Here is a 24,810-nt window from a genome sequence, read left to right as displayed (position 1 = left end):
TGGAGTCAGGAGAAAACCCAAGCACCTATGGGCTAGCCTCTGCAGGGCTTTGAAGAACTCATTTGACCCAAAGCATCCCAATGCTCTCTTGATGGAGGTCAGGAACCTTACAGAGGAAGGCGAGAGACTTCATCCAAAATGACTGCTTTTTTGCCATTTTGGCTTTGGATGCACACATGGGATCTTTCTTCAATCCATCAGGTGCTGACAATCTAAGCCACAGCCTCACACAGGGCCAAGAGGCTGATTCAGACACATCCCTTTGCAAAGCAATGAAGCAAAGAGCCACAGGTGATGCCCATTCATTTCCATTTGAAAACTGTTTTCTTCAGGCTTCACAAAGGGGTGCCCTGAGGCAAAGGCCTTCCTGACATTCAGGGCAACAGAACAATAGGTAAGCAAAAGGCCCAAAGCAGGCTTTCTCCACTGAGACTTTATTGGTCCCACTGATATCTGAGTTTTCTGACATGCTCACCATTCCTTTCAGCTATCCAATACATGGCCATGTCACAGAGCTTGGAGGTGGTACATATCTTGGACACAAAACCATGAGCCTATTCTGGAGAGTGGCCAGAATGCAGGAAGAAAACAGGAACTTAGGAAGATAGTAGGTGTTGCCCATCCATAAGGCAAGCGGCAGTCCATTCATAAATTGGGCAGGATGAAGACTGGGAAGCTTTCTACTAGACAGGACACATCCATTGATGCATTCTCTTTTCTAATGTCTACAACCAGGGACACAGTGAGATACACAAACTTAGAAACACTCGCCTTGTCCAAAGACTTACTGGAAACAGTCCACTCCAAACAAACAAAACCGCATTTCCTACCTATTCTCAGAACATGAGACAAATCCACAAACTCACCCCCACACCCACAAAGGCACCTCCTTCCCCCAAGTAGGTCTGTGACTACCCGGAGTGTCGTCTGACTGCTGGGCCATACTATGTTGCCCCGAAATGGCCTGTCCTGTCTCAGATCTGGCCTCCTTGGCCAACTCTGTGAAGTTGTCAGGAGCCAGCGGTGAGCCACTACCTGCTTTCTCAGGCCGGGCCCTCTTCAGTGCTTTCCTGGCATTTGGCCATCCTCACATCAGTAGGGACCAAGGAAGACTGACTCTGTCCTTGGTAAATCCAAACAAGTGAGCCCACTGGGACTGGGAATGGGACTGCCTCTGGGTGCCTGGCTTCCTGGACCCCAAGTTCAGAGAGTTCCATCACCAAGGAAGTGAGGTGAGGTCACTTCCTTCAGGAACTGAATGAGGTCACTGCCTGGCAACCACTGTGTCCTAACAGTTGCTTGCAAGGGTCCCAGGAGATGGAGGCTGCCCCTGCTTCCTGTGACACTTTCACAAGTTAGAATGGAATATCAACCATAGGCACCAAGGAACACTTCTCCACACAGGCCTGGTTTGGTCCATCTTGTCTACATTAAGAAGAGAGAGGCTCATTCAGACACATCCCTTCATCTTGACCAGGTTGATGGCCATGGAAGATGACTTTTGCTCTCTCAGGTCCTTCATAGCTGCCTACATCTTTTCCAGGGTTCATTTCTGCATGGACCTTTGAGGTTCTCAGCAGGTGGAAGATCCCCTCCATTCCTGCATTGTAAGACCAACTCTGTCCCTGCTCTTCTGTAAAGTTAGATTGAGGGAACAGTGTCTGGTTAGGGTTAAGAACATGTTCGATTTGGGTTAGGAATCATTCTGCTGGTTGTAGAATGGTATTGGGAACCTGCGATATTTATAATCATACATAGGTGAAATATATGTATGAAAACAGAAATCTCAGTAAGATTTGAAGGCCAGAAGGGCATTGGGCCCTTGATTGGGATACGTAGCTTTGAATTACATTCTGCACAGATGTCTCAGATAAATTGATATACAATGGCATAGGACCATGTACCTTGGATGATTGAATGTAGAAGAGAACATCCAGTCAAAAAGGGAGAGTAGGTAAGATTAGGAAGCTAGTCGGTAGGTTTAGGCAGAAGAGTGAGTGTAAAATTTGGACCAAAAGTTCTTTAGCAATTGGGTGTCAGTTAGAGAGTGAATGTAAATGTCAGCACATGTGAAGAGTCAGTCACAATGATGAACTGGGGAAAAATAGGTAGGACAGCAGATATCAATAGAGACATTAGGAAATCAGGCAAAGTATAAGGTGAGTGATAGGATTAGACATTTTCAACAGGGTTGAGGTTGAATATGTAATCTTAGGAAGAAACAAGTGTGTAGTCACCAATAGGATTGACATTGGAGAGCATTAGGCAACCTGGAGAAGGAAGATTTTAGTAATCCATGCTCACTTTCCAATTAGGCTTTGCTACAATCATAAGTGTGACCTTTGCATTTTGTGTCCAGAATATGACAGTGATCAAATGTATATGTAGATCAGGTGACATGAGTATTTCTTCCACCATTGCTGGGAGCAATATGTTGAAGACGTATTAATTAGTATTGGGGGGTACAAATAGGTGTACCCTGGGTCTATGAATATAGAGATAATGCATGAATAGACCATACTGTGAATAAATCATATAACTGCTTCCAATTGAAATAATGGATTGAGTTGATATCTGAAAGTATATAGGAAATCTTATATTGATACACAATCATTCATTCCTACCAGTTATACACCTAATGGCAATATTAGGGTTATGGTTTACCCTGAAGGGTGTGTGAGTTTTGCTTCAAAAGTGATTATGGAAATGGAAAATCATGTGTTTGGAAAGATGTCTCATGAAGGAACCAGTCAAGAAACATGGAGGAATACATGTGTTCTGAAGCAGGAGGGGATTGAAAGTGAACCAAATGCCTAGAAATTTTTAAACTTGAGGATGAAATATACATGCTATGATGTGCATCAGCTGAAGAAATAGTATGGTACCAGTGTTGAATAAAAATGAACGTCAAAATACACATCATGTCCCATAGGAATCTACTTGCATTGATGTTAAACTGGGTCAGTTACTGTAGAAAGATTAGGATTTCTATGCACCATCCACTGAAGTTAGTTTTCAGTACTAGGAAAAAAATATGTATTTCAGGTGGATAAATATTTCTGAGAATAATCTTGTGAAAAGATGATTATAAATCCACATATATGAACATGAATGAATTTAGGGAATGTATCATAAGACACATATATTTCATATTTTGAAAAATCTGGAGAGAGTTTGTGTGTGTGTGAGTATATATAGATATATAAATACACACACACACAAAACACACACACAGACATTAAAAATTCGAAATATATATGCCATTCGAAATTCATGATGAAATATATATCATCCACAGATCCAAAAATATTTATTTTACTGAACATGGATTTTTGTATCCTATTGTTCAAGTAGGAAGCTCACCCATAGATTGAATTTTCAGTTCCAACAGCGTTTGGGAGGAGTGATCTCTTCTCACAATTTGTATCTGCCAAGTCAGCCACCTCACAAGAATATACGTGGGATACCAGGTAGGATTCTTTATGTGCATGTAAAAATACATGTGCTGAATAGGCTACAGAGAAAGGGAGACAGGAATTCACATATTTGTTAACTTTAAAAACACATGGAGAACTATTTCTATTCAATTGGACTAGATTTATAACACCTACCCTTTATAATGCAAAAGGCAAGTGCAACTATACACCATGCCTCCTCTGAACTGCTTGTATTTCTATTCTGTTTGGGTTCTTTTTCTCCATCATATTAGGATTCATAGTCAGAGTCTAGTAGGGTATGGGTTAGTGTCAGGGAATCAGTATTTCAAATGGAAAATAGGAAATGAATCCAATGTGTATGCAAATACGTGCTACACAAAAATCTTCCCACTCTCATCCAGAACAATGCCTTGACATGACCTTCGCCCCAAGGAAGAAGCAACTCGAGGGGAAGAGTTAGAAAATCTGTGGATACATATGTGGAATGCAAAATGCTCAGGAGTTCACAACCTTGGAGGTGGTAGAGGAGTTTCCATAAGTAAGGGACAGGGTAAACACTCCACAAACATGGAGCTCTGCTGGCCTAAAGACTTCGTGAGAAACTGCCTCTGAGGTTGGGCACTTGAAATCTATGTTGTTGTCAGGAGCTTTAGCTTCCTTTGGAGTGAGACCATCAAAGCTGGGTCTGCATCTATGTGACCTGGAGGACATGGTTTCTGATTTTCCAATGAACATGAGGCAGAAGTGCTGAATTCTCTCTTTGTAGGTCCACAGTGGCCACTGGAGGCTAAGTGTCTCCCCGTGTGGACTGTGAAGCCATTTGGTCCTCCTCTACTTTTCCTGGTGTTTCTTGCTGCTGCACTGGGAGTTTGGTATTTGCTTCATGAAATACAAGGAGTTCAACTGGGACACAGTGCAGGAGGGAGTTCTGTCATGTGTGGTGGGTCAGGGTCCTAGGAGAATGCACCAACCAGTCTTCTATCCCACAGAGCTTGCCCCCTTGACCCTAGCAACCTGATTCTGAACATTGCCCTGAAACCTCTCCATATAACAAGATGCCTTTACCTATAAGTGTCTGCCGGCTGCACCATGTCAGTCACAAGCCATTTGGAAGCCAATGTCAGATCCACATGGCCCTACCACAGATGTTTTATCACACTCCTGCACACCACTTCTCTAGGCCCACTACTCAGCAGGCCCCAACTTACTGGCATCTCTGTTCTACACCATTTTCATGAAACCCAGTCAATCAAGGCACTGTCTGGTACACTCCTGATCAGCAACAGGACATCCAAAGGTTCTCCAGTGCCACCTGGTCATGGGAACTTCAAAATTTCATGGTATTTATCGAGCCATTTTTCAAGAATGAAGTTGGAGGCACTGTGGGTTTCCATTCATTCAGGAACCATTAAATGGTGAGGAAGCTCATTTCAATGAAAGCTCTGGAGAAATCTCACAAACAAGGCTTCCCAAAGAGTGGCCAAAAGGTCGCATGAAGCCAGGCCCACTGAGGTCTACCATGTGAGGTCCATGTGTGTTTTGACTCTCAATGATGGCTGCCAGGTCTGTAAGAATAAAATCATGTGATATCCTGGCTGAGATTCCCAGTGCTCTGTGGAAAGCCAACCTGGGCCTAGATCTCAGTTTCCAAGGGCGACTCTCATGCGTGGCCTACTAAAATCTCAACACAGTTCATGGCAATACTTCTCTGAGGTCAGTTCCAGAACTCAGTCTCCAAGGGGAATCACACCAGAGTTCACGCCAAGGTGGACCCAGTCATCTCTTCCAACCACCACACAAAGGACCACAATTCCAACCAAAACACTGCCACATGGCCCTCATCTTCTTCCATATACACACTCATCATAACCTCTGGCTGGAGGTTTCCATCAGGGGCGCAGCCCATGACAGTGTCCACAATAAGCTCCCTTGCCCCTCATTTGCCTAATATCAGGGTGGCCTGGACAGCCTTCCTGTGCACCAGGAGTGATCAAATAGGCCTGCCTTTAATACTGCTCTGCTTCTCCAATTTGAGGCCTACTGACTGCGGGGTATAGATTCTTTGTGTGAATTGGAGTCAGGAGAAAACCCAAGCACCTATGGGCTAGCCTCTGCAGGGCTTTGAAGAACTCATTTGACCCAAAGCATCCCAGTGCTCTCTTGATGGAGGTCAGGAACCTTACAGAGGAAGGCGAGAGACTTCATCCAAAATGACTGCTTTTTTGCCATTTTCGCTTTGGATGCACACATGGGATCTTTCTTCAATCCATCAGGTGCTGACAATCTAAGCCACAGCCTCACACAGGGCCAAGAGGCTGATTCAGACACATCCCTTTGCAAAGCAATGAAGCAAAGAGCCACAGGTGATGCCCATTCATTTCCATTTGAAAACTGTTTTCTTCAGGCTTCACAAAGGGGTGCCCTGAGGCAAAGGCCTTCCTGACATTCAGGGCAACAGAACAATAGGTAAGCAAAAGGCCCAAAGCAGGCTTTCTCCACTGAGACTTTATTGGTCCCACTGATATCTGAGTTTTCTGACATGCTCACCATTCCTTTCAGCTATCCAATACATGGCCATTTCACAGAGCTTGGAGGTGGTACATATCTTGGACACAAAACCATGAGCCTATTCTGGAGAGTGGCCAGAATGCAGGAAGAAAACAGGAACTTAGGAAGATAGTAGGTGTTGCCCATCCATAAGGCAAGCGGCAGGCCATTCATAAATTGGGCAGGATGAGGACTGGGAAGCTTTCTACTAGACAGGACACATCCATTGATGCATTCTCTTTTCTAATGTCTACAACCAGTGACACAGTGAGATACACAAACTTAGAAACACTCGCCTTGTCAAAAGACTTACTGGAAACAGTCCACTCCAAACAAACAAACAGCCTTTCCTACCTATTCTCAGAACATGAGACAAATCCACAAACTCACCCCCACACCCACAAAGGCACCTCCTTCCCCCAAGTAGGTCTGTGACTACCCGGAGTGTCGTCTGACTGCTGGGCCATACTATGTTGCTCCGAAATGGCCTGTCCTGTCTCAGATCTGGCCTCCTTGGCCAACTCTGTGAAGTTGTCAGGAGCCAGCGGTGAGCCACTACCTGCTTTCTCAGGCCGGGCCCTCTTCAGTGCTTTCCTGGCATTTGGCCATCCTCAAATCAGTAGGGACCAAGGAAGACTGACTCTGTCATTGGTAAATCCAAACAAGTGAGCCCACTGGGACTGGGACTGGGACTGCCTCTGGGTGCCTGGCTTCCTGGATCCCAAGTTCAGAGAGTTCCATCACCAAGGAAGTGAGGTGAGGTCACTTCCTTCAGGAACTGAATGAGGTCACTGCCTGGCAACCACTGTGTCCTAACAGTTGCTTGCAAGGGTCCCAGGAGATGGAGGCTGCCCCTGCTTCCTGTGACACTTTCACAAGTTAGAATGGAATATCAACCATAGGCACCAAGGAACACTTCTCCACACAGGCCTGGTTTGGTCCATCTTGTCTACATTAAGAAGAGAGAGGCTCATTCAGACACATCCCTTCATCCTGACCAGGTTGATGGCCATGGAAGATGACTTTTGCTCTCTCAGGTCCTTCATAGCTGCCTACATCTTTTCCAGGGTTCATTTCTGCATGGACCTTTGAGGTTCTCAGCAGGTGGAAGATCCCCTCCATTCCTGCATTGTAAGACCAACTCTGTCCCTGCTCTTCTGTAAAGTTAGATTGAGGGAACAGTGTCTGGTTAGGGTTAAGAACATGTTCGATTTGGGTTAGGAATCATTCTGCTGGTTGTAGAATGGTATTGGGAACCTGCGATATTTATAATCATACATAGGTGAAATATATGTATGAAAACAGAAATCTAAGTAAGATTTGAAGGCCAGAAGGGCATTGGGCCCTTGATTGGGATACGTAGCTTTGAATTACATTCTGCACAGATGTCTCAGATAAATTGATATACAATGGCATAGGACCATGTACCTTGGATGATTGAATGTAGAAGAGAACATCCAGTCAAAAAGGGAGAGTAGGTAAGATTAGGAAGCTAGTCGGTAGGTTTAGGCAGAAGAGTGAGTGTAAAATTTAGACCAAAAGTTCTTTAGCAATTGGGTGTCGGTTAGAGAGTGAATGTAAATGTCAGCACATGTGAAGAGTGAGTCACAATGATGAACTGGGGAAAAATAGGTAGGACAGCAGATATCAATAGAGACATTAGGAAATCAGGCAAAGTATAAGGTGAGTGATAGGATTAGACATTTTCAACAGGGTTGAGGTTGAATATGTAATCTTAGGAAGAAACAAGTGTGTAGTCACCAATAGGATTGACATTGGAGAGCATTAGGCAACCTGGAGAAGGAAGTTTTTAGTAATCCATGCTCACTTTCCAATTAGGCTTTGCTACAATCATAAGTGTGACCTTTGCATTTTGTGTCCAGAATATGACAGTGATCAAATGTATATGTAGATCAGGTGACATGAGTATTTCTTCCACCATTGCTGGGAGCAATATGTTGAAGACGTATTAATTAGTATTTGGGGGTACAAATAGGTGTACCCTGGGTCTATGAATATAGAGATAATGCATGAATAGACCATACTGTGAATAAATCATATAACTGCTTCCAATTGAAATAATGGATTGAGTTGATATCTGAAAGTATATAGGAAATCTTATATTGATACACAATCATTCATTCCTACCAGTTATACACCTAATGGCAATATTAGGGTTATGGTTTACCCTGAAGGGTGTGTGAGTTTTGCTTCAAAAGTGATTATGGAAATGGAAAATCATGTGTTTGGAAAGATGTCTCATGAAGGAACCAGTCAAGAAACATGGAGGAATACATGTGTTCTGAAGCAGGAGGGGATTGAAAGTGAACCAAATGCCTAGAAATTTTTAAACTTGAGGATGAAATATACATCCTATGATGTGCATCAGCTGAAGAAATAGTAAGGTACCAGTGTTGAATAAAAATGAACGTCAAAATACACATCATGTCCCATAGGAATCTACTTGCATTGATGTTAAACTGGGTCAGTTACTGTAGAAAGATTAGGATTTCTATGCACCATCCACTGAAGTTAGTTTTCAGTACTAGGAAAAAAATATGTATTTCAGGTGGATAAATATTTCTGAGAATAATCTTGTGAAAAGATGATTATAAATCCACATATATGAACATGAATGAATTTAGGGAATGTATCATAAGACACATATATTTCATATTTTGAAAAATCTGGAGAGAGTTTGTGTCTGTGTGTGTATATATATATATCTATATATACTCACACACACACAAAACACACACACAGACATTAAAAATTCGAAATATATATGCCATTCGAAATTCATGATGAAATATATATCATCCACAGATCCAAAAATATTTATTTTACTGAACATGGATTTTTGTATCCTGTTGTTCAAGTAGGAAGCTCACCCATAGATTGAATTTTCAGTTCCAACAGCGTTTGGGAGGAGTGATCTCTTCTCACAATTTGTATCTGCCAAGTCAGCCACCTCACAAGAATATACGTGGGATACCAGGTAGGATTCTTTATGTGCATGTAAAAATACATGTGCTGAATAGGCTACAGAGAAAGGGAGACAGGAATTCACATATTTGTTAACTTTAAAAACACATGGAGAACTATTTCTATTCAATTGGACTAGATTTATAACACCTACCCTTTATAATGCAAAAGGCAAGTGCAACTATACACCATGCCTCCTCTGAACTGCTTGTATTTCTATTCTGTTTGGGTTCTTTTTCTCCATCATATTAGGATTCATAGTCAGAGTCTAGTAGGGTATGGGTTAGTGTCAGGGAATCAGTATTTCAAATGGAAAATAGGAAATGAATCCAATGTGTATGCAAATACGTGCTACACAAAAATCTTCCCACTCTCATCCAGAACAATGCCTTGACATGACCTTCGCCCCAAGGAAGAAGCAACTCGAGGGGAAGAGTTAGAAAATCTGTGGATACATATGTGGAATGCAAAATGCTCAGGAGTTCACAACCTTGGAGGTGGTAGAGGAGTTTCCATAAGTAAGGGACAGGGTAAACACTCCACAAACATGGAGCTCTGCTGGCCTAAAGACTTCGTGAGAAACTGCCTCTGAGGTTGGGCACTTGAAATCTATGTTGTTGTCAGGAGCTTTAGCTTCCTTTGGAGTGAGACCATCAAAGCTGGGTCTGCATCTATGTGACCTGGAGGACATGGTTTCTGATTTTCCAATGAACATGAGGCAGAAGTGCTGAATTCTCTCTTTGTATGTCCACAGTGGCCACTGGAGGCTAAGTGTCTCCCCGTGTGGACTGTGAAGCCATTTGGTCCTCCTCTACTTTTCCTGGTGTTTCTTGCTGCTGCACTGGGAGTTTGGTATTTGCTTCATGAAATACAAGGAGTTCAACTGGGACACAGTGCAGGAGGGAGTTCTGTCACGTGTGGTGGGTCAGGGTCCTAGGAGAATGCACCAACCAGTCTTCTATCCCACAGAGCTTGCCCCCTTGACCCTAGCAACCTGATTCTGAACATTGCCCTGAAACCTCTCCATATAACAAGATGCCTTTACCTATAAGTGTCTGCCGGCTGCACCATGTCAGTCACAAGCCATTTGGAAGCCAATGTCAGATCCACATGGCCCTACCACAGATGTTTTATCACACTCCTGCACACCACTTCTCTAGGCCCACTACTCAGCAGGCCCCAACTTACTGGCATCTCTGTTCTACACCATTTTCATGAAACCCAGTCAATCAAGGCACTGTCTGGTACACTCCTGATCAGCAACAGGACATCCAAAGGTTCTCCAGTGCCACCTGGTCATGGGAACTTCAAAATTTCATGGTATTTATCAAGCCATTTTTCAAGGATGAAGTTGAAGGCACTGTGGGTTTCCATTCATTCAGGAACCATTAAATGGTGAGGAAGCTCATTTCAATGAAAGCTCTGGAGAAATCTCACAAACAAGGCTTCCCAAAGAGTGGCCAAAAGGTCGCATGAAGCCAGGCCCACTGAGGTCTACCATGTGAGGTCCATGTGTGTTTTGACTCTCAATGATGGCTGCCAGGTCTGTAAGAATAAAATCATGTGATATCCTGGCTGAGATTCCCAGTGCTCTGTGGAAAGCCAACCTGGGCCTAGATCTCAGTTTCCAAGGGCGACTCTCATGTGTGGCCTACTAAAATCTCAACACAGTTCATGGCAATACTTCTCTGAGGTCAGTTCCAGAACTCAGTCTCCAAGGGGAATCACACCAGAGTTCACGCCAAGGTGGACCCAGTCATCTCTTCCAACCGCCACACAAAGGACCACAATTCCAACCAAAACACTGCCACATGGCCCTCATCTTCTTCCATATACACACTCATCATAACCTCTGGCTGCAGGTTTCCATCAGGGGCGCAGCCCATGACAGTGTCCACAATAAGCTCCCTTGCCCCTCATTTGCCTAATATCATGGTGGCCTGGACAGCCTTCCTGTGCACCAGGAGTGATCAAATAGGCCTGCCTTTAATACTGCTCTGCTTCTCCAATTTGAGGCCTACTGACTGCGGGGTATAGATTCTTTGTGTGAATTGGAGTCAGGAGAAAACCCAAGCACCTATGGGCTAGCCTCTGCAGGGCTTTGAAGAACTCATTTGACCCAAAGCATCCCAATGCTCTCTTGATGGAGGTCAGGAACCTTACAGAGGAAGGCGAGAGACTTCATCCAAAATGACTGCTTTTTTGCCATTTTGGCTTTGGATGCACACATGGGATCTTTCTTCAATCCATCAGGTGCTGACAATCTAAGCCACAGCCTCACACAGGGCCAAGAGGCTGATTCAGACACATCCCTTTGCAAAGCAATGAAGCAAAGAGCCACAGGTGATGCCCATTCATTTCCATTTGAAAACTGTTTTCTTCAGGCTTCACAAAGGGGTGCCCTGAGGCAAAGGCCTTCCTGACATTCAGGGCAACAGAACAATAGGTAAGCAAAAGGCCCAAAGCAGGCTTTCTCCACTGAGACTTTATTGGTCCCACTGATATCTGAGTTTTCTGACATGCTCACCATTCCTTTCAGCTATCCAATACATGGCCATGTCACAGAGCTTGGAGGTGGTACATATCTTGGACACAAAACCATGAGCCTATTCTGGAGAGTGGCCAGAATGCAGGAAGAAAACAGGAACTTAGGAAGATAGTAGGTGTTGCCCATCCATAAGGCAAGCGGCAGTCCATTCATAAATTGGGCAGGATGAAGACTGGGAAGCTTTCTACTAGACAGGACACATTCATTGATGCATTCTCTTTTCTAATGTCTACAACCAGGGACACAGTGAGATACACAAACTTAGAAACACTCGCCTTGTCCAAAGACTTACTGGAAACAGTCCACTCCAAACAAACAAAACCGCCTTTCCTACCTATTCTCAGAACATGATACAAATCCACAAACTCACCCCCACACCCACAAAGGCACCTCCTTCCCCCAAGTAGGTCTGTGACTACCCGGAGTGTCGTCTGACTGCTGGGCCATACTATGTTGCCCCGAAATGGCCTGTCCTGTCTCAGATCTGGCCTCCTTGGCCAACTCTGTGAAGTTGTCAGGAGCCAGCGGTGAGCCACTACCTGCTTTCTCAGGCCGGGCCCTCTTCAGTGCTTTCCTGGCATTTGGCCATCCTCAAATCAGTAGGGACCAAGGAAGACTGACTCTGTCCTTGGTAAATCCAAACAAGTGAGCCCACTGGGACTGGGACTGGGACTGCCTCTGGGTGCCTGGCTTCCTGGATCCCAAGTTCAGAGAGTTCCATCACCAAGGAAGTGAGGTGAGGTCACTTCCTTCAGGAACTGAATGAGGTCACTGCCTGGCAACCACTGTGTCCTAACAGTTGCTTGCAAGGGTCCCAGGAGATGGAGGCTGCCCCTGCTTCCTGTGACACTTTCACAAGTTAGAATGGAATATCAACCATAGGCACCAAGGAACACTTCTCCACACAGGCCTGGTTTGGTCCATCTTGTCTACATTAAGAAGAGAGAGGCTCATTCAGACACATCCCTTCATCCTGACCAGGTTGATGGCCATGGAAGATGACTTTTGCTCTCTCAGGTCCTTCATAGCTGCCTACATCTTTTCCAGGGTTCATTTCTGCATGGACCTTTGAGGTTCTCAGCAGGTGGAAGATCCCCTCCATTCCTGTATTGTAAGACCAACTCTGTCCCTGCTCTTCTGTAAAGTTAGATTGAGGGAACAGTGTCTGGTTAGGGTTAAGAACATGTTCGATTTGGGTTAGGAATCATTCTGCTGGTTGTAGAATGGTATTGGGAACCTGGGATATTTATAATCATACATAGGTGAAATATATGTATGAAAACAGAAATCTCAGTAAGATTTGAAGGCCAGAAGGGCATTGGGCCCTTGATTGGGATACGTAGCTTTGAATTACATTCTGCACAGATGTCTCAGATAAATTGATATACAATGGCATAGGACCATGTACCTTGGATGATTGAATCTAGAAGAGAACATCCAGTCAAAAAGGGTGAGTAGGTAAGATTAGGAAGCTAGTCGGTAGGTTTAGGAAGAAGAGTGAGTGTTAGCAATTGGGTGTCAGTTAGAGAGTGAATGTAAATGTCAGCACATGTGAAGAGTCAGTCACATTGATGAACTGGGGAAAAATAGGTAGGACAGCAGATATCAATAGAGACATTAGGAAATCAGGCAAAGTATAAGGTGAGTGATAGGATTAGACATTTTCAACAGGGTTGAGGTTGAATTTGTAATCTTAGGAAGAAACAAGTGTGTAGTCACCAATAGGATTGACATTGGAGAGCATTAGGCAACCTGGAGAAGGAAGTTTTTAGTAATCCATGCTCACTTTCCAATTAGGCTTTGCTACAATCATAAGTGTGACCTTTGCATTTTGTGTCCAGAATATGACAGTGATCAAATGTATATGTAGATCAGGTGACATGAGTATTTCTTCCACCATTGCTGGGAGCAATATGTTGAAGACGTATTAATTAGTATTTGGGGGTACAAATAGGTGTACCCTGGGTCTATGAATATAGAGATAATGCATGAATAGACCATACTGTGAATAAATCATATAACTGCTTCCAATTGAAATAATGGATTGAGTTGATATCTGAAAGTATATAGGAAATCTTATATTGATACACAATCATTCATTCCTACCAGTTATACACCTAATGGCAATATTAGGGTTATGGTTTACCCTGAAGGGTGTGTGAGTTTTGCTTCAAAAGTGATTATGGAAATGGAAAATCATGTGTTTGGAAAGATGTCTCATGAAGGAACCAGTCAAGAAACATGGAGGAATACATGTGTTCTGAAGCAGGAGGGGATTGAAAGTGAACCAAATGCCTAGAAATTTTTAAACTTGAGGATGAAATATACATCCTATGATGTGCATCAGCTGAAGAAATAGTAAGGTACCAGTGTTGAATAAAAATGAACGTCAAAATACACATCATGTCCCATAGGAATCTACTTGCATTGATGTTAAACTGGGTCAGTTACTGTAGAAAGATTAGGATTTCTATGCACCATCCACTGAAGTTAGTTTTCAGTACTAGGAAAAAAATATGTATTTCAGGTGGATAAATATTTCTGAGAATAATCTTGTGAAAAGATGATTATAAATCCACATATATGAACATGAATGAATTTAGGGAATGTATCATAAGACACATATATTTCATATTTTGAAAAATCTGGAGAGAGTTTGTGTGTGTGTGAGTATATATAGATATATAAATACACACACACACACAAAACACACACACAGACATTAAAAATTCGAAATATATATGCCATTCGAAATTCATGATGAAATATATATCATCCACAGATCCAAAAATATTTATTTTACTGAACATGGATTTTTGTATCCTATTGTTCAAGTAGGAAGCTCACCCATAGATTGAATTTTCAGTTCCAACAGCGTTTGGGAGGAGTGATCTCTTCTCACAATTTGTATCTGCCAAGTCAGCCACCTCACAAGAATATACGTGGGATACCAGGTAGGATTCTTTATGTGCATGTAAAAATACATGTGCTGAATAGGCTACAGAGAAAGGGAGACAGGAATTCACATATTTGTTAACTTTAAAAACACATGGAGAACTATTTCTATTCAATTGGACTAGATTTATAACACCTACCCTTTATAATGCAAAAGGCAAGTGCAACTATACACCATGCCTCCTCTGAACTGCTTGTATTTCTATTCTGTTTGGGTTCTTTTTCTCCATCATATTAGGATTCATAGTCAGAGTCTAGTAGGGTATGGGTTAGTGTCAGGGAATCAGTATTTCAAATGGAAAATAGGAAATGAATCCAATGTGTATGCAAATACGTGCTACACAAAAATCTTCCCACTCTCATCCAGAACAATGCCTTGACATGACCTTCGCCCCAAGGAAGAAGCAACTCGAGGGGAAGAGTTAGAAAATCTGTGGATACATATGTGGAATGCAAAATGCTCAGGAGTTCACAACCTTGGAGGTGGTAGAGGAGTTTCCATAAGTAAGGGACAGGGTAAACACTCCACAAACATGGAGCTCTGCTGGCCTAAAGACTTCGTGAGAAACTGCCTCTGAGGTTGGGCACTTGAAATCTATGTTGTTGTCAGGAGCTTTAGCTTCCTTTGGAGTGAGACCATCAAAGCTGGGTCTGCATCTATGTGACCTGGAGGACATGGTTTCTGATTTTCCAATGAACATGAGGCAGAAGTGCTGAATTCTCTCTTTGTAGGTCCACAGTGGCCACTGGAGGCTAAGTGTCTCCCCGTGTGGACTGTGAAGCCATTTGGTCCTCCTCTACTTTTCCTGGTGTTTCTTGCTGCTGCACTGGGAGTTTGGTATTTGCTTCATGAAATACAAGGAGTTCAACTGGGACACAGTGCAGGAGGGAGTTCTGTCACGTGTGGTGGGTCAGGGTCCTAGGAGAATGCACCAACCAGTCTTCTATCCCACAGAGCTTGCCCCCTTGACCCTAGCAACCTGATTCTGAACATTGCCCTGAAACCTCTCCATATAACAAGATGCCTTTACCTATAAGTGTCTGCCGGCTGCACCATGTCAGTCACAAGCCATTTGGAAGCCAATGTCAGATCCACATGGCCCTACCACAGATGTTTTATCACACTCCTGCACACCACTTCTCCAAGCCCACTACTCAGCAGGCCCCAACTTACTGGCATCTCTGTTCTACACCATTTTCATGAAACCCAGTCAATCAAGGCACTGTCTGGTACACTCCTGATCAGCAACAGGACATCCAAAGGTTCTCCAGTGCCACCTGGTCATGGGAACTTCAAAATTTCATGGTATTTATCGAGCCATTTTTCAAGAATGAAGTTGGAGGCACTGTGGGTTTCCATTCATTCAGGAACCATTAAATGGTGAGGAAGCTCATTTCAATGAAAGCTCTGGAGAAATCTCACAAACAAGGCTTCCCAAAGAGTGGCCAAAAGGTCGCATGAAGCCAGGCCCACTGAGGTCTACCATGTGAGGTCCATGTGTGTTTTGACTCTCAATGATGGCTGCCAGGTCTGTAAGAATAAAATCATGTGATATCCTGGCTGAGATTCCCAGTGCTCTGTGGAAAGCCAACCTGGGCCTAGATCTCAGTTTCCAAGGGCGACTCTCATGCATGGCCTACTAAAATCTCAACACAGTTCATGGCAATACTTCTCTGAAGTCAGTTCCAGAACTCAGTCTCCAAGGGGAATCACACCAGAGTTCACGCCAAGGTGGACCCAGTCATCTCTTCCAACCGCCACACAAAGGACCACAATTCCAACCAAAACACTGCCACATGGCCCTCATCTTCTTCCATATACACACTCATCATAACCTCTGGCTGGAGGTTTCCATCAGGGGCGCAGCCCATGACAGTGTCCACAATAAGCTCCCTTGCCCCTCATTTGCCTAATATCATGGTGGCCTGTACAGCCTTCCTGTGCACCAGGAGTGATCAAATAGGCCTGCCTTTAATACTGCTCTGCTTCTCCAATTTGAGGCCTACTGACTGCGGGGTATAGATTCTTTGTGTGAATTGGAGTCAGGAGAAAACCCAAGCACCTATGGGCTAGCCTCTGCAGGGCTTTGAAGAACTCATTTGACCCAAAGCATCCCAATGCTCTCTTGATGGAGGTCAGGAACCTTACAGAGGAAGGCGAGAGACTTCATCCAAAATGACTGCTTTTTTGCCATTTTCGCTTTGGATGCACACATGGGATCTTTCTTCAATCCATCAGGTGCTGACAATCTAAGCCACAGCCTCACACAGGGCCAAGAGGCTGATTCAGACACATCCCTTTGCAAAGCAATGAAGCAAAGAGCAACAGGTGATGCCCATTCATTTCCATTTGAAAACTGTTTTCTTCAGGCTTCACAAAGGGGTGCCCTGAGGCAAAGGCCTTCCTGACATTCAGGGCAACAGAACAATAGGTAAGCAAAAGGCCCAAAGCAGGCTTTCTCCACTGAGACTTTATTGGTCCCACTGATATCTGAGTTTTCTGACATGCTCACCATTCCTTTCAGCTATCCAATACATGGCCATGTCACAGAGCTTGGAGGTGGTACATATCTTGGACACAAAACCATGAGCCTATTCTGGAGAGTGGCCAGAATGCAGGAAGAAAACAGGAACTTAGGAAGATAGTAGGTGTTGCCCATCCATAAGGCAAGCGGCAGTCCATTCATAAATTGGGCAGGATGAAGACTGGGAAGCTTTCTACTAGACAGGACACATCCATTGATGCATTCTCTTTTCTAATGTCTACAACCAGGGACACAGTGAGATACACAAACTTAGAAACACTCGCCTTGTCCAAAGACTTACTGGAAACAGTCCACTCCAAACAAACAAAACCGCCTTTCCTACCTATTCTCAGAACATGAGACAAATCCACAAACTCACCCCCACACCCACAAAGGCACCTCCTTCCCCCAAGTAGGTCTGTGACTACCCGGAGTGTCGTCTGACTGCTGGGCCATACTATGTTGCCCCAAAATGGCCTGTCCTGTCTCAGATCTGGCCTCCTTGGCCAACTCTGTGAAGTTGTCAGGAGCCAGCGGTGAGCCACTACCTGCTTTCTCAGGCCGGGCCCTCTTCAGTGCTTTCCTGGCATTTGGCCATCCTCAAATCAGTAGGGACCAAGGAAGACTGACTCTGTCATTGGTAAATCCAAACAAGTGAGCCCACTGGGACTGGGACTGGGACTGCCTCTGGGTGCCTGGCTTCCTGGATCCCAAGTTCAGAGAGTTCCATCACCAAGGAAGTGAGGTGAGGTCACTTCCTTCAGGAACTGAATGAGGTCACTGCCTGGCAACCACTGTGTCCTAACAGTTGCTTGCAAGGGGCCCAGGAGATGGAGGCTGCCCCTGCTTCCTGTGACACTTTCACAAGTTAGAATGGAATATCAACCATAGGCACCAAGGAACACTTCTCCACACAGGCCTGGTTTGGTCCATCTTGTCTACATTAAGAAGAGAGCGGCTCATTCAGACACATCCCTTCATCCTGACCAGGTTGATGGCCATGGAAGATGACTTTTGCTCTCTCAGGTCCTTCATAGCTGCCTACATCTTTTCCAGGGTTCATTTCTGCATGGACCTTTGAGGTTCTCAGCAGGTGGAAGATCCCCTCCATTCCTGTATTGTAAGACCAACTCTGTCCCTGCTCTTCTGTAAAGTTAGATTGAGGGAACAGTGTCTGGTTAGGGTTAAGAACATGTTCGATTTGGGTTAGGAATCATTCTGCTGGTTGTAGAATGGTATTGGGAACCTGCGATATTTATAATCATACATAGGTGAAATATATGTATGAAAACAGAAATCTCAGTAAGATTTGAAGGCCAGAAGGGCATTGGGCCCTTGATTGGGATACGTAGCTTTGAATTACATTCTGCACAGATGTCTCAGATAAATTGATATACAATGGCATAGGACCATGTACCTTGGATGATTGAATGTAGAAGAGAACATCCAGTCAAAAAGGGTGAGTAGGTAAGATTAGGAAGCTAGTCGGTAGGTTTAGGAAGAAGAGTGAGTGTAAAATTTGGACCAAAAGTTCTTTAGCAATTGGGTGTCAGTTAGAGAGTGAATGTAAATGTCAGCACATGTGAAGAGTCAGTCACATTGATGAACTGGGGAAAAATAGGTAGGACAGCAGATATCAATAGAGACATTAGGAAATCAGGCAAAGTATAAGGTGAGTGATAGGATTAGACATTTTCAACAGGGTTGAGGTTGAATATGTAATCTTAGGAAGAAACAAGTGTGTAGTCACCAATAGGATTGACATTGGAGAGCATTAGGCAACCTGGAGAAGGAAGATTTTAGTAATCCATGCTCACTTTCCAATTAGGCTTTGCTACAATCATAAGTGTGACCTTTGCATTTTGTGTCCAGAATATGACAGTGATCAAATGTATATGTAGATCAGGTGACATGAGTATTTCTTCCACCATTGCTGGGAGCAATATGTTGAAGACGTATTAATTAGTATTTGGGGGTACAAATAGGTGTACCCTGGGTCTATGAATATAGAGATAATGCATGAATAGACCATACTGTGAATAAATCATATAACTGCTTCCAATTGAAATAATGGATTGAGTTGATATCTGAAAGTATATAGGAAATCTTATATTGATACACAATCATTCATTCCTACCAGTTATACACCTAATGGCAATATTAGGGTTATGGTTTACCCTGAAGGGTGTGTGAGTTTTGCTTCAAAAGTGATTATGGAAATGGAAAATCATGTGTTTGGAAAGATGTCTCATGAAGGAACCAGTCAAGAAACATGGAGGAATACATGTGTTCTGAAGCAGGAGGGGATTGAAAGTGAACCAAATGCCTAGAAATTTTTAAACTTGAGGATGAAATATACATCCTATGATGTGCATCAGCTGAAGAAATAGTAAGGTACCAGTGTTGAATAAAAATGAACGTCAAAATACACATCATGTCCCATAGGAATCTACTTGCATTGATGTTAAACTGGGTCAGTTACTGTAGAAAGATTAGGATTTCTATGCACCATCCACTGAAGTTAGTTTTCAGTACTAGGAAAAAAATATGTATTTCAGGTGGATAAATATTTCTGAGAATAATCTTGTGAAAAGATGATTATAAATCCACATATATGAACATGAATGAATTTAGGGAATGTATCATAAGACACATATATTTCATATTTTGAAAAATCTGGAGAGAGTTTGTGTGTGTGTGAGTATATATAGATATATAAATACACACACACACACAAAACACACACACAGACATTAAAAATTCGAAATATATATGCCATTCAAAATTCATGATGAAATATATATCATCCACCGATCCAAAAATATTTATTTTACTGAACATGGATTTTTGTATCCTATTGTTCAAGTAGGAAGCTCACCCATAGATTGAATTTTCAGTTCCAACAGCGTTTGGGAGGAGTGATCTCTTCTCACAATTTGTATCTGCCAAGTCAGCCACCTCACAAGAATATACGTGGGATACCAGGTAGGATTCTTTATGTGCATGTAAAAATACATGTGCTGAATAGGCTACAGAGAAAGGGAGACAGGAATTCACATATTTGTTAACTTTAAAAACACATGGAGAACTATTTCTATTCAATTGGACTCGATTTATAACACCTACCCTTTATAATGCAAAAGGCAAGTGCAACTATACACCATGCCTCCTCTGAACTGCTTGTATTTCTATTCTGTTTGGGTTCTTTTTCTCCATCATATTAGGATTCATAGTCAGAGTCTAGTAGGGTATGGGTTAGTGTCAGGGAATCAGTATTTCAAATGGAAAATAGGAAATGAATCCAATGTGTATGCAAATACGTGCTACACAAAAATCTTCCCACTCTCATCCAGAACAATGCCTTGACATGACCTTCGCCCCAAGGAAGAAGCAACTCGAGGGGAAGAGTTAGAAAATCTGTGGATACATATGTGGAATGCAAAATGCTCAGGAGTTCACAACCTTGGAGGTGGTAGAGGAGTTTCCATAAGTAAGGGACAGGGTAAACACTCCACAAACATGGAGCTCTGCTGGCCTAAAGACTTCGTGAGAAACTGCCTCTGAGGTTGGGCACTTGAAATATCTGTTGTTGTCAGGAGCTTTAGCTTCCTTTGGAGTGAGACCATCAAAGCTGGGTCTGCATCTATGTGACCTGGAGGACATGGTTTCTGATTTTCCAATGAACATGAGGCAGAAGTGCTGAATTCTCTCTTTGTAGGTCCACAGTGGCCACTGGAGGCTAAGTGTCTCCCCGTGTGGACTGTGAAGCCATTTGGTCCTCCTCTACTTTTCCTGGTGTTTCTTGCTGCTGCACTGGGAGTTTGGTATTTGCTTCATGAAATACAAGGAGTTCAACTGGGACACAGTGCAGGAGGGAGTTCTGTCACGTGTGGTGGGTCAGGGTCCTAGGAGAATGCACCAACCAGTCTTCTATCCCACAGAGCTTGCCCCCTTGACCCTAGCAACCTGATTCTGAACATTGCCCTGAAACCTCTCCATATAACAAGATGCCTTTACCTATAAGTGTCTGCCGGCTGCACCATGTCAGTCACAAGCCATTTGGAAGCCAATGTCAGATCCACATGGCCCTACCACAGATGTTTTATCACACTCCTGCACACCACTTCTCTAGGCCCACTACTCAGCAGGCCCCAACTTACTGGCATCTCTGTTCTACACCATTTTCATGAAACCCAGTCAATCAAGGCACTGTCTGGTACACTCCTGATCAGCAACAGGACATCCAAAGGTTCTCCAGTGCCACCTGGTCATGGGAACTTCAAAATTTCATGGTATTTATCGAGCCATTTTTCAAGAATGAAGTTGGAGGCACTGTGGGTTTCCATTCATTCAGGAACCATTAAATGGTGAGGAAGCTCATTTCAATGAAAGCTCTGGAGAAATCTCACAAACAAGGCTTCCCAAAGAGTGGCCAAAAGGTCGCATGAAGCCAGGCCCACTGAGGTCTACCATGTGAGGTCCATGTGTGTTTTGACTCTCAATGATGGCTGCCAGGTCTGTAAGAATAAAATCATGTGATATCCTGGCTGAGATTCCCAGTGCTCTGTGGAAAGCCAACCTGGGCCTAGATCTCAGTTTCCAAGGGCGACTCTCATGCGTGGCCTACTAAAATCTCAACACAGTTCATGGCAATACTTCTCTGAGGTCAGTTCCAGAACTCAGTCTCCAAGGGGAATCACACCAGAGTTCACGCCAAGGTGGACCCAGTCATCTCTTCCAACCGCCACACAAAGGACCACAATTCCAACCAAAACACTGCCACATGGCCCTCATCTTCTTCCATATACACACTCATCATAACCTCTGGCTGGAGGTTTCCATCAGGGGCGCAGCCCATGACAGTGTCCACAATAAGCTCCCTTGCCCCTCATTTGCCTAATATCATGGTGGCCTGGACAGCCTTCCTGTGCACCAGGAGTGATCAAATAGGCCTGCCTTTAATACTGCTCTGCTTCTCCAATTTGAGGCCTACTGACTGCGGGGTATAGATTCTTTGTGTGAATTGGAGTCAGGAGAAAACCCAAGCACCTATGGGCTAGCCTCTGCAGGGCTTTGAAGAACTCATTTGACCCAAAGCATCCCAATGCTCTCTTGATGGAGGTCAGGAACCTTACAGAGGAAGGCCAGAGACTTCATCCAAAATGACTGCTTTTTTGCCATTTTCGCTTTGGATGCACACATGGGATCTTTCTTCAATCCATCAGGTGCTGACAATCTAAGCCACAGCCTCACACAGGGCCAAGAGGCTGATTCAGACACATCCCTTTGCAAAGCAATGAAGCAAAGAGCAACAGGTGATGCCCATTCATTTCCATTTGAAAACTGTTTTCTTCAGGCTTCACAAAGGGGTGCCCTGAGGCAAAGGCCTTCCTGACATTCAGGGCAACAGAACAATAGGTAAGCAAAAGGCCCAAAGCAGGCTTTCTCCACTGAGACTTTATTGGTCCCACTGATATCTGAGTTTTCTGACATGCTCACCATTCCTTTCAGCTATCCAATACATGGCCATGTCACAGAGCTTGGAGGTGGTACATATCTTGGACACAAAACCATGAGCCTATTCTGGAGAGTGGCCAGAATGCAGGAAGAAAACAGGAACTTAGGAAGATAGTAGGTGTTGCCCATCCATAAGGCAAGCGGCAGTCCATTCATAAATTGGGCAGGATGAAGACTGGGAAGCTTTCTACTAGACAGGACACATCCATTGATGCATTCTCTTTTCTAATGTCTACAACCAGGGACACAGTGAGATACACAAACTTAGAAACACTCGCCTTGTCCAAAGACTTACTGGAAACAGTCCACTCCAAACAAACAAAACCGCCTTTCCTACCTATTCTCAGAACATGAGACAAATCCACAAACTCACCCCCACACCCACAAAGGCACCTCCTTCCCCCAAGTAGGTCTGTGACTACCCGGAGTGTCGTCTGACTGCTGGGCCATACTATGTTGCCCCGAAATGGCCTGTCCTGTCTCAGATCTGGCCTCCTTGGCCAACTCTGTGAAGTTGTCAGGAGCCAGCGGTGAGCCACTACCTGCTTTCTCAGGCCGGGCCCTCTTCAGTGCTTTCCTGGCATTTGGCCATCCTCACATCAGTAGGGACCAAGGAAGACTGACTCTGTCCTTGGTAAATCCAAACAAGTGAGCCCACTGGGACTGGGACTGGGACTGCCTCTGGGTGCCTGGCTTCCTGGATCCCAAGTTCAGAGAGTTCCATCACCAAGGAAGTGAGGTGAGGTCACTTCCTTCAGGAACTGAATGAGGTCACTGCCTGGCAACCACTGTGTCCTAACAGTTGCTTGCAAGGGTCCCAGGAGATGGAGGCTGCCCCTGCTTCCTGTGACACTTTCACAAGTTAGAATGGAATATCAACCATAGGCACCAAGGAACACTTCTCCACACAGGCCTGGTTTGGTCCATCTTGTCTACATTAAGAAGAGAGCGGCTCATTCAGACACATCCCTTCATCCTGACCAGGTTGATGGCCATGGAAGATGACTTTTGCTCTCTCAGGTCCTTCATAGCTGCCTACATCTTTTCCAGGGTTCATTTCTGCATGGACCTTTGAGGTTCTCAGCAGGTGGAAGATCCCCTCCATTCCTGTATTGTAAGACCAACTCTGTCCCTGCTCTTCTGTAAAGTTAGATTGAGGGAACAGTGTCTGGTTAGGGTTAAGAACATGTTCGATTTGGGTTAGGAATCATTCTGCTGGTTGTAGAATGGTATTGGGAACCTGCGATATTTATAATCATACATAGGTGAAATATATGTATGAAAACAGAAATCTCAGTAAGATTTGAAGGCCAGAAGGGCATTGGGCCCTTGATTGGGATACGTAGCTTTGAATTACATTCTGCACAGATGTCTCAGATAAATTGATATACAATGGCATAGGACCATGTACCTTGGATGATTGAATGTAGAAGAGAACATCCAGTCAAAAAGGGAGAGTAGGTAAGATTAGGAAGCTAGTCGGTAGGTTTAGGCAGAAGAGTGAGTGTAAAATTTGGACCAAAAGTTCTTTAGCAATTGGGTGTCGGTTAGAGAGTGAATGTAAATGTCAGCACATGTGAAGAGTGAGTCACAATGATGAACTGGGGAAAAATAGGTAGGACAGCAGATATCAATAGAGACATTAGGAAATCAGGCAAAGTATAAGGTGAGTGATAGGATTAGACATTTTCAACAGGGTTGAGGTTGAATATGTAATCTTAAGAAGAAACAAGTGTGTAGTCACCAATAGGATTGACATTGGAGAGCATTAGGCAACCTGGAGAAGGAAGTTTTTAGTAATCCATGCTCACTTTCCAATTAGGCTTTGCTACAATCATAAGTGTGACCTTTGCATTTTGTGTCCAGAATATGACAGTGATCAAATGTATATGTAGATCAGGTGACATGAGTATTTCTTCCACCATTGCTGGGAGCAATATGTTGAAGACGTATTAATTAGTATTTGGGGGTACAAATAGGTGTACCCTGGGTCTATGAATATAGAGATAATACATGAATAGACCATACTGTGAATAAATCATATAACTGCTTCCAATTGAAATAATGGATTGAGTTGATATCTGAAAGTATATAGGAAATCTTATATTGATACACAATCATTCATTCCTACCAGTTATACACCTAATGGCAATATTAGGGTTATGGTTTACCCTGAAGGGTGTGTGAGTTTTGCTTCAAAAGTGATTATGGAAATGGAAAATCATGTGTTTGGAAAGATGTCTCATGAAGGAACCAGTCAAGAAACATGGAGGAATACATGTGTTCTGAAGCAGGA

Source organism: Urocitellus parryii (genome assembly GCF_045843805.1).
Source record: "Urocitellus parryii isolate mUroPar1 chromosome 13 unlocalized genomic scaffold, mUroPar1.hap1 SUPER_13_unloc_10, whole genome shotgun sequence".
NCBI classification, from domain to species: domain Eukaryota; kingdom Metazoa; phylum Chordata; class Mammalia; order Rodentia; family Sciuridae; genus Urocitellus; species Urocitellus parryii.
This window is presented reverse-complemented; position numbering follows the sequence as displayed.